Here is a 10,998-nt window from a genome sequence, read left to right as displayed (position 1 = left end):
CAGAATGAAACATTGCCCGATCCTTGGCCAACCTACTTTTGCCACGCTTGAGTCCATCAATGCTGCCACTTGACCAATCCATCTTGCTGGGGGTCTTCCTCTTTTTTTCCGACCCTCTGCCTTACCAAACATGATGTCGTTCTCCAGCAACAGATCTCTCCTGACAATATGTCCAAAGTATGAGGGACGAAGTTTGGCCACCTTGTCCTCCAAGGAGCACTCGGGCTGCACTTCTTTCAGAACGGATCTACTGGTTCTTTTGGCAGCCCATGGCACTTTCAATATTTTCCTCCAACACCATACCTCAAAAGCATCAATTCTTCTATGGTCTTCCTTATTCACTGTCCAGCTTTCGCAAGCATATGAGGTGATTGAAAATACCATGTCTTGGGTCAGGTGCACCCTTGGTCCTCAAGCTGACATCTTTGCTCTTCAACACTTTAACAAGGTCTTGTGCAGCAGATTTGCCTAATGAAATACATTGTCTGATTTCTTGACTGCTGCTTCCATGAGTATTGATAGTTGATCCAAGAATGAAGTCCTTGGCAACTTCAATCTTTTCTCCATTTATAACATTGGTCTCATATATTTGTCCTTTTGTGTTTCACTAATTTCACTGAGCATAGTATCATCCAGGTTCATCTATGTCATGAGGTATTTAACAGATTCATCGTTATTCTTCAACATTGTGTAGTATTCCATTGTGTGTATGTACCAAAGTTTGTTTAACCATTCTTCTGCTGATGGGCATTTAGGGTGTCTACATCTTTTCGATGTGTTTCTTGTAGACTGCATATTGTAGGATCCTGTTTTCTTATCCATTCTGCTCTTTCTGTCTATTGGTGCATTTAATCAATTTATATTCAGTATAATTATTGATCAGTATGAATTATTAAAGGAGCTCTGGTGCGTAGTGGTTACGAGTCGGGCTGCAAACCTTAAGGTCAGTGGTTCGAAACTACCAGCCGCTCCGCGGGAGAAAGATGAGGGTTTCTACTTCCGTAAAGATTTACACCCTTGGAAACCCTGTACAGGGTCGCTATGGGTCGGAACCGACTCGACGGCACTTAACAACAACAACAACAATGAATTATTATAATTTTTCTTTTTGTGTGTGTGTGTATGATGCTGCTGGTTTCTTTGTTTCATATAATTTTCTGTGTTGAGTTCATTTTGTTTGTGGGTTTTCTTTGCATTTTCATTTCTGTTGTGTTAATGTTTACTAAATTTTTCTGATTTTCCTCTTTGATGTGTAGTGTGTTCATTTTGAGGTTAGCCTGTAATTTATGAATATTTTTACCTATTTAAAACAATCTGTTATATCTTGAAATCTACTTGAGTTCCTTGCCTTTTGGAATTTCTGTCTCTACACAATTCCCTCATTTTGCTTTGTAGTTGAGGTATCTCTGATTCCCTATTTTCAGCCTTATAGGTTTGTTTTACATTTAATACTTCTATATCTGGATTGACTTCTTGATGGTGGTATGGCAATCTCAGGTTGTTGTCTGCTGTTGTTGGTTCTCTGTTCAAGAATACACTTAAGCATTTTTTGTAAACTTGGTCTGGTCATGAAAAATTCTTTTAATTTCTGTGTATCAGGAAACATCCTAATTTCACAATCATATTTGAGGGGCAGCTTTGCTGGCTGTATGATTCTTGGTTAGCAATATTTTTCCTTTCAGAGTTTTGTAAAATGTCATCCCATTGCCTTCTTGCCTGCATTGATTCTGCTGAGAAATCAGAGCTTATTCTTATTGGTGCTTCTTTGTAGCTAACCTTTCATTTTTCCCAAGCTGCTCTCGGATTCTTTCCTTGTCTTTGGTTTTGGAGAATTTGATGATGTGTCTTGGTGATTTTCTTTTGGGGGTCTATCCTGTTTGGGGTTCATTCACTTGAATTTCATCTTCTCATCTTTCATGGTGTTAGGGAAGTTTTCTCACCAACTGTCTCCTATAAGTATAGTTAGAGAATGGGAAGTGTGTACAATGTTCTTGTTAGCCATTCATGCACCTCAGTTTAGAGTGAGTTTGGCTGGTGTTGGTTGCTATCATTGATCAGATCTTAGGAGCTGGTACTGGCTTGTGTCTGGTGGGTGGAGCTGATGAATGTATGATTGTGGCTGGGCTCTAGGGGCATGTTTGCTGTCTCCTGTTGGATAGGAAAGAGAACCTCCCCTACATATCACACACACACACACACACACACACACACACAAGAAAACAAAACAGAATACAGAAACAAGGAACCAACAATGGAAAGAGAAAAAAGAAAAACAGAGAGCAACCAGAAAAAAGAATATAACTATAAATACAGACAAAAGAGGGACAGGGAAATGGAGTTATAGAAGAGAAAAATAAGAGAGAAAATAAAAGACACAAACAAAAAAACCCCTTAAGAATAACTAAAAAGAGGAACAGGAAAATGGAGCTGTAGAAGAGAAAAATAAGAGAGAAACTAGGGAGAGGGAAGATGAAGAAAGAGTAGAGAATAGTAAAGAAAGATTAAAAGCATGGGGGGTGGGGAAGGGAGAGAGAGAAGAGGGGAAATGAGAAGCAGAAGAAAAGAAGGAAAAACAATAGTGAAGATAGAAAGGATAAAATTTAAGGGAATGGATAGAGAAGAAGAAAGAAGAGAAACTATAAACAAAAACAATGAAACATTATAAGGAGAAAACCAAACAAAAAAAACTGTGTAGCTGTTGTATCTGGAGAGGAGAAAACTCTGGAATGCCCCTGCAAGATAAGGATCTCACAAAGTGAGTGTGGGAGGGATGTGACAGAGTTCCTGGCCCTAGACAAGCTCCTGTTGGCCTCAATGTTTTCTATGTTCAGCGCTCTCAACCCAGAAGTAGTTAGCAGAGACCCTTGATGGAGCTGGTTTGACTGTCTGTTAGGACCACAGGACAGCTGGGGGCAGGGTGACTGGCTAAATGTTTGTCTGGCAGCTCTGTGAGTTCTGTAGGATTGGAGCTGAGCGTGTCTGAATCCAGACACCAAAGCGGGGCACCGAAGCTGCGCAGGTGGCCCCTGCCTCACACTGGTGTGGCTCCTGACTAGATGGTGGCTATGAGTCTGGCTGGCTCTTCACCAGTTTGTCTCCAGTTCTCACCATCCTTATGCAGCGTTTCCTCCCAGCAAGCACTCAGTCTATTTTTCTAGCCTTTCCTCTGAAGTTCAGGGTTCCAGGATTTTCATCTGTGACTGTTTCATTGTGTCTGTATCTATATCTTTGTTGCAGAAGGTCCATGTAGTGTGTCTGCCTAGTTTATTCATCTACGATATATGATAATCCTACTAGATTATTTCTAAGATCTCTTATAGAAAGAAATATTAAAATGTTGTGCATGCTGGCCTATAACAAAACAACAGAAACAGCCTGCTTCCTCTGTGTATTATTCTTGGCAGTTTTCAGACCACAGTTTGGTGCCATTGAGTTGGTTATGAAACATAATGACCCTATACAGCATCATTACAATTATTATGTTTAAGCTCAATGTTGCTGCCACTATATTAATCCATCTTCTTGGGGATATTCCCCTTTTTTGCCGAGCCTCCACTTTTCCAAGCATGATGTCTTTCTCCAGAGACAGATCGCTCCTGATAATATGTCCAAAGAACGAGAGACAAAGTCTCACCACACTCTTTTCTACAAATCTCACTTGTACTTCTTCCAAGGTAGATTTGTTTGTTCTTCTTAGCCTTCCTGTTATCAGTGTCTCCATTTCTAACTAACCCAGTGTGGCAGTTTTTAGCTTTTAGCTGCATTTCTAGCCTGCTATCATTACCGACTTTGCCGCAGGGCCTCTTCTAGGCCTGTCACTGCCGGTTTTTCCACAGGGCCGCTTCTGGAACTCTTGCTGTCTTCAGTGTAACTGCCCTTGATGCAAGTTACAGCTCTTCTATGAAGTTCCCAGCCTCCAATCTCTCTGATGCTTCTCTCTTCTCTCTTCTTCTGCCTGTCTTCTCTTTTTGTCTGCAAACCTCTGTGGGGTTGGCTACTTACATGAGAAGGCTTCAAAATTAATGGAAAGATGAAGAGGTAATGAAATTTTTCCATGGACTTTTTGAATCACATTCACATAAACAAATACCTTGTTATTTTCAAGGCATGGCCCTCCCACCAGGGCCAAAAACTGACCAATTCCTTCTTGGTAGGCCACAGGCTGTTCATTTGCATAGTGAGCTATAATCACTTCATTTGCATATCCTATAGTTACTTCATTTTCATAGTATATTGACCAATTCCTGCAAGGTGCATGCCAGTCACAGGGCAGAAAGAAATATCAAATCATCAATCAGCTTACACAGCAAACATTAATCAATCTGGATAAAAGTAACAAACTCTGGGGTAGAAAACTAGAGCAAAGGGGGAAAAAAAAAATCTCTCAATCTATTTTCCCAAAGAACTAAGACAAAAGGCCACATAAAGGGACTCATTTCACCACAACATCCATCCGCTCCACCTCTAAATGAACAACAAACTAGCATAAGAGACAAAGGACACTATATCCTGATTAAGGGGTCAACTGACAAGATGACATAACCGTAATATCTATGCCCTAATGAAAGATCCTCAAAATACATAAATCAAACTCTTAATAGAACTGAAGAAACAAATAGACAACTCTACAATAATAGTTGTTGTTAAGTGTCGTTGAGTTGGTTCTGACTCATAGTGACCCTGTATAGGGTTTCTGAGGAGCGGTTGATGAGTTTGAAACTCCGACCTTGAGGTTCAAACTGACTTTATGGTTGAGTGCTTATCCTACAGTGGCACACCTGGATTCCACAATAATTGTTGCCGTTGTTGTTAAGTACCATAGGGGTGGTTCCAATTCATGGTGGTAGTGATGTGCCATGGAGTTGGTTCCGACTCATAGCAACGCTATACAGAGTTTCTGAGGCTGTAAATCTTTATGGGAGCAGAAAGCCTCACCTTTCTACCATGGAACAGCTGGTAGTTTTGAACTGCTGACCCTGAGTTTAGCAGCCTGATTTGTAACAACTACGTTACCAGAGCTCCTTAGCGACCTTGTAAAACTTGGTTTGAGTCACAAGGTTGGTGGTTCAAGCTCACTAGTCACTCCTCAGAAACCCTACATAGGGTTGCTATGGGTTGGAACTGATTCAACGGCACTTAACAACAACGTAGGGTTTCCGAGGAGTGGCTGGTGAATTTGAACAGTCTACCTTGCAGTTCAAATTGATCTTGCAGTCCAGTGTATTATCCCACAGCGCGACACCAGGACTGTGCACAATAATAATACACTATTTTTAACAACCTGTGATATGCAGATGATACAACCTTGCTTGCTGAAAGTGAAGAGGACTTAAAACTTTTACTGATGAAGATCAAAGATCACAGTCTTTAGTATGGATTGCATCTCAATGTGATAAAAACAAAAATTCTCACTCCTGGGCCAGTAAACAACATTCTTATCAACGGAGAAAAGATTGAAGTTGTCAAGGACTTCATTCTTCTTGGATCAACTATCAACACTCATGGAAGCAGCAGCCAAGAAATCAAATGACACATTGCATTAGGCAAATCTGTTGCACAAGATCTTTTTAAAGTGTTGAAGAGCAAAGATGTCAGCTTGAGGACTAAGGTGTGCCTCACCCAAGCCATAGTATTTTCAATCACCTCATACGCATGTGAAAGCTGGGCAGTGAATAAGGAAGACTGTAGAAGAACTGATGCTTTTGAGTTTTGGTGTTGGAGGAGAATATTGAAAGTGCCATGGGCTGCCAAAAGAACAAACAGATCTGTGTTGGAAGAAGTGCAGCCAGAGTGCTCCTTGGAGGCCAGGATGGCCAAACTTCGTCTCTCATACTTCAGACATACTGTCAGGAGGGACCAGTCACTGGAGAAGGATATCATGTTTGGTAGGGTGGAGGGTCAGAGAAAAAGAGGAAGACCTCAGCAAGATGGATTGGCCAAGTGGCAGCATCAATGGGCTCAAAAGCATGGCAACAATTGTGAGGTTGGCCTAGGACCTGGCAGTTTTGCTCTGTTATGCATAGGGTCGCTATGAGTTGGTACCAACTCGATGACACCTAACAACAACCACTTTTGATGAAAGACAGAACAAATAAAAACTCAACAGACACAGAAGAACTAAACAACACAGTCAACCAACTTGACCTCATGAACATATACAGAACACTCCACCCAACAACAGCACAATACACACTTTTTTCCAGTGCACATGGAACATTCTCCAGGAAAGACCATCTGTTAGGCTACAAGGCAAACCTCAATAAATTTAAAAACATCAAAATACTACAAAGCATCTTTTCATATCACAAGGCTATAAAATTAGAAATCAACACTAGCAAGATCAAGGGGAAAAAATCAAATACATGGAAATTGAACAACATCCTGCTTAAAAACTGCTGGGTAATAGAGCAAATAAAAAATGAAATAAAAAAATTCCTTGAGTCAAATGACAACAAAAGCACAACTTACCGAAACCTTTGGGACACACCAAAAGCAGCGCTCAGAAGGGCAATTTACAGCAATTAAGGTTGACGCTACTTTTGAGAGGAGCCCTTGTAGCATAGTACTTACTAATTGGGCTGCTAACCTCAAAGCAGTGGGAAACTACTGGCTGTTCTGTGGGAGAAAGTTGAGGCTTTCTGTTCCCGTTAAGATCTATAGCCTCAGAAACCCTAAGCAGGGTCACTATGAGTTGGAATCAACTGCACAGCACATAACCATCACTACTACCTACTTGAAGAGATAGTTCTTCCCCAGTATATTTTGAGTGCCTTACAATCTGAGGGTTTATAATCCAATACTGTAGTGGTTATGAGTTGGGCTGTTAACCTCAAGGTCAACAGTTCTAAACTACCAGCTGTTCCATAGGAGAAAGATGAGGCTTTCTGCTCTTGTAATGATTTACCTTGGAAACCCTAAGCAGGGTTGTTATGAATCGGAACCAATTCCTTGGCACACCACCACCACCATATCTGACAATGTTTCACTGCTACTTATAAGGTTTATAATCCCTCAGAAGTGGATGGCCTTTTCTTTATACCTAGTATGTTCTTGGAGTCCTGGTATGGTGCTGTGGGTTAATGCGCTGGACTGCAAGGTCGGTTTGAACCAAAAGGTTGGTGGTTCAAGCTCACCAGCTACTCCCTGGAAACCCTAAACAGGGTCGTTATGAGTCAGAAACGACTCGGTGGCATTTAACATGAAGTCTGTTCTAGCCTGGAAGCTCTGCTAAACTTGTACACCAGGGTGACCCTGCTGGTATTTGAAACATATATTATAGTACATATATCAGGAGTTAGGCTAGCTACTTTGCTCATATTCTCATCATAATTTCTGGCCTCAGAGAACACAATGCCCCTTCTTTTGCATCCTAAGCCTTTCCTCCTAGAATCAAGAGATTGTAGCCTTTCCTGCCTCCTCTGGTACCACCATACAGATTGTACCTCACTAATAACTTCAGTTTTTCTCTGCTCCTTCTCTATTTAAGAATATGTTCAGGTATTTCCTTAATGTTAAAAAATAAATAAAGGTCCGCTTTGGTCTTTGGGCTATTATTCCATTTCCTTTTATAAAAGGACAAGTTCATGCTCTCTGTGTTCATTCATTCCCTAGAACCTATGCTGACCATATTTACCTATTGCTCTGGCCTCTCTATTCCAGTAAAAAGACTCTTCTAAAGTCACCAACTGCTTTCTCAAATCTAATGGCTTTTTCTCAGGCATTGCGATTTCTGTAACTATTGGGGAAAAAAAATCCTCTTTTCTTCAATTCTCCTTTGTGTTAACTTTGGCAAGTATGATTCCTAGTTCTTAAGCTTCTTGGATAATTTTGTTGGGTTCCTCTTTCTTGTTCTGGCCTCTTACGCAAGTGTTCCTCATAGCATTTTGAACTTCTTCTTGTAATTTATCAAATTTCATTCCATATTTCAGTTGTTTCTACAACATGAATTCAAAAGAGAAATATTAAGACTGTTGTCATCTCATCAGAAAGATTTTCCTGCCTTAAATGTAGTTATATATATGAAAAATTTGAGTCAACAATTCAGCCCTTAATGATTCTGTGACATGCCAATGTAATTTGTAAAGCTATTTTAAAATTCTGGCTGGAACATTTTACTAATTTTATAAACGGTATTTCATATATATACTGGAAGTGTTGTTATTATTGTCTGTTGTTGCTGTTGTTAAGTACTGTGGAGTCGCTTCTGACTCATAGTGACCCTGCACAGGGTTTCTGAGGCTGTAAATCTTTATGGGAGAAGAATGCCTCGTCTTTCTCCCACGGAACCGCTGGTAGTTTCGAACTGCTGACCTTGAGGTTGGCAGCTTGACTTGTAACCACTACACTACCAAAGCTCCTTGTTGTCTAATTGTTGTCTAGTGGGCTTTGAATGGCCAGCCCCAGGCCACCGGGATCAGCCCATTATGTTCCATAGGACTTTCTTTGGCTGGTGTAAACTAACTTACCTTTGCAGGTGAGCAATTTACCCATCTGTAAAAAACCCTAAAAATGCATTTAATAAATCCCCTCCTAGAAATTTGTTCTAAGTAACTAATTGCAGATATTTGGAAACAACTTTTATCTTTTCTTTTCAGTTATCACATCTAAGGCAACAAAAAAATACTTTTCATCACCTTTTCTGTTTTCCCAGTTGTTCTTAAGCCACCACCATTGCTTCCCTACATAACTCTTCTCTTCTACAGTCTATTCTCACAGATAGCCAGAATGATCAATCATGTAATCCTCAGTTCAAAACCCAATGGCCCCATTACTCACTCAGCTTAGAAATCAGAGTCCATTCATGAGCATAAAGATCCTACATGAGCTGGTTCATCTATCACCTCTTTGACCTCATCTTCTGCAACTCTTTCTTGCTTAGTTTACTGTGCTTCAGCCACAATGGCCTCCTCACTGTTCTTTAAATGTGCGACATCCACTCCAAACTCAGGGTCTACAGGTTGTTCTTCTGCCTGGAATGGTTCTCCCTAGATAACCACCTGGCTTACTGCTCTACTTCCTTCAGATATTTGCTCAAATGTCACATTCTCAAGTTCTTCTGTGATCATCCTTTTTAAACATGCAACCTGCAGCCTGACCTTCTGCCCCCTTCTTGTTCCCTTTCTCTGCTTCATTGTATGTATCACTATCTGACATAACATATTATCTATCTTCCCACTGCCCCATGAGGGCAGGGATTTTGTTCACTCATTTGAACACGTTTGTTCAAAGCAGTTACTAGTACTCCAAAAATATTTGAATTATTGCACAGATTTATGTACAGGACTATTGAATACATCATTATTCATAAAATAAAAAATCTGGACATAATTAAAATATCATTGTTAAGTGCCATTGGTTCCGACTCATAGCAACCCTATGCACAATACAATCAAACATTGGCTGATCCTGAGCCATCCTCACAATTACTGTTATGCTTGAACCCATTGCTGCTGCCACTTTGCCAATCCATCTCGTTGGAGCTCTTCTTCTTTTTGGATGACAGTTTACTTTACCAAGCATGGTGTACTTCTCCAGGAACGGGTCCCTACCGATAACATGTCCAATGTTTGAGAGATAAAGTCTTGCCATCCTGGCTCCTAAGGAGCATTCAGGCTGTATTTCTTCCAAAACAGATTTGTTTGTTCTTCTGGCAGTCCATGGTACTTTCAATATTCTTCTGCAACACCATAACTCAAATGCATCAACTCTTCTACAATCTTCCTTATTGATTGCCCAACCTTCACATGCATGGTTTCACATACCATGGCTTCACATACCATGGCGTGGGTCAGGCGCACCTTAGTCCTCAAACTGACATCTTTGCTCTTAAACATTTTCAGGAAGTCTTCAGCAGCAGATTTGTCTAATGCAATGTCATTTGATTTTGTTTAAAATAAAAAGGAGGTATGTTGTTGTTCTTGTTGTCAGGTGCCATCGAGTTGGAACCAACTCATAGTGACCCCATGCACAGCAGAACGAAACAATGTCCGATCCTGGGCCAACCTCACTACCGCTGTCACACTTGACACCATCAGTGATGCCACCTCACTGATCCATCTCCTTGGGAGTCTTCCTCTTTTTCTCTGACCCTCCATCGTATATTTATGTGGTGGTTATGTGCCGTGGAGTTAGAACCGACTCATAGCAACCCTGTACAGCGTTTCTGAGGCTGCAAATCTTTACGGGAGCAGAAAGCCTCATCTTTCTCCTGCATAACAGCTGGTAGTTTCGAATGGCTGACCTGGTGGCTTGCAGCCTGATTCGTAACCACTACGGTACCAGTGTTATCGCTGGGTGTTGTTGTTAAGTGCCATCGAGTCAGTTCTGACCCATAGCAACCCTATACAGGGTTTCCAAGGAGCGGCTGGTGAACTTGAACTTCCAACCAGGCAGTTCAAATCAACTTTGTAGTCTAGCACATTAGCCTACAGCTCTACACCAGGAATTTCTGGGTAGTAAGATTAAAAGTAATTTTTGTCTTTATTTCTGTATTTTGTGTAATTTCAATAAATAAGCTGTACTTTATAAAAATTTATAAAAATAGAATGTTATAAAGCCTTGAAAAAAAAATGCTTTCTCATTTGTTTAGCTTTTTTGATTCCTCTGTAAATGTTTTCCCCCAATTAGAGACATGGCCTGAACTATCTTTTGGCAGATTATTTCTGCCTAGTATTGTGTATGCCCATTTCCTCTACTAAGCCATATATATTCCAAAAATAAAAACTTTGTCTTACTTTATAATTTTTAGAACCTACAACTTATGTCCCTACATCCAGTAATAGTCTGTAAAAAGAAAAACCTCAAGTGTTTGAAGTGTTGAATAGCCAGGTACAACACACAGTGTTAGTTGCTTAGGGAAATCATCAAGGTATGTAATTTCCTTTTATTGATTTGATGTCCTCCATGACTACCAACTTCTTCAATCTGAAATTGATCAAACATGCAATCAAGATGTATTGATCATTACTGGTGATTGGAATGCAAAGGTTGGGAGCAAAG

This window comes from Chrysochloris asiatica, unplaced genomic scaffold, assembly GCF_000296735.1.
Source record: "Chrysochloris asiatica unplaced genomic scaffold, ChrAsi1.0 scaffold00432, whole genome shotgun sequence".
Taxonomy (NCBI): Eukaryota; Metazoa; Chordata; class Mammalia; order Afrosoricida; family Chrysochloridae; genus Chrysochloris; species Chrysochloris asiatica.
The sequence above is the reverse complement of the archived record's forward strand: the minus strand, read 5'-3'. Positions refer to the sequence as shown.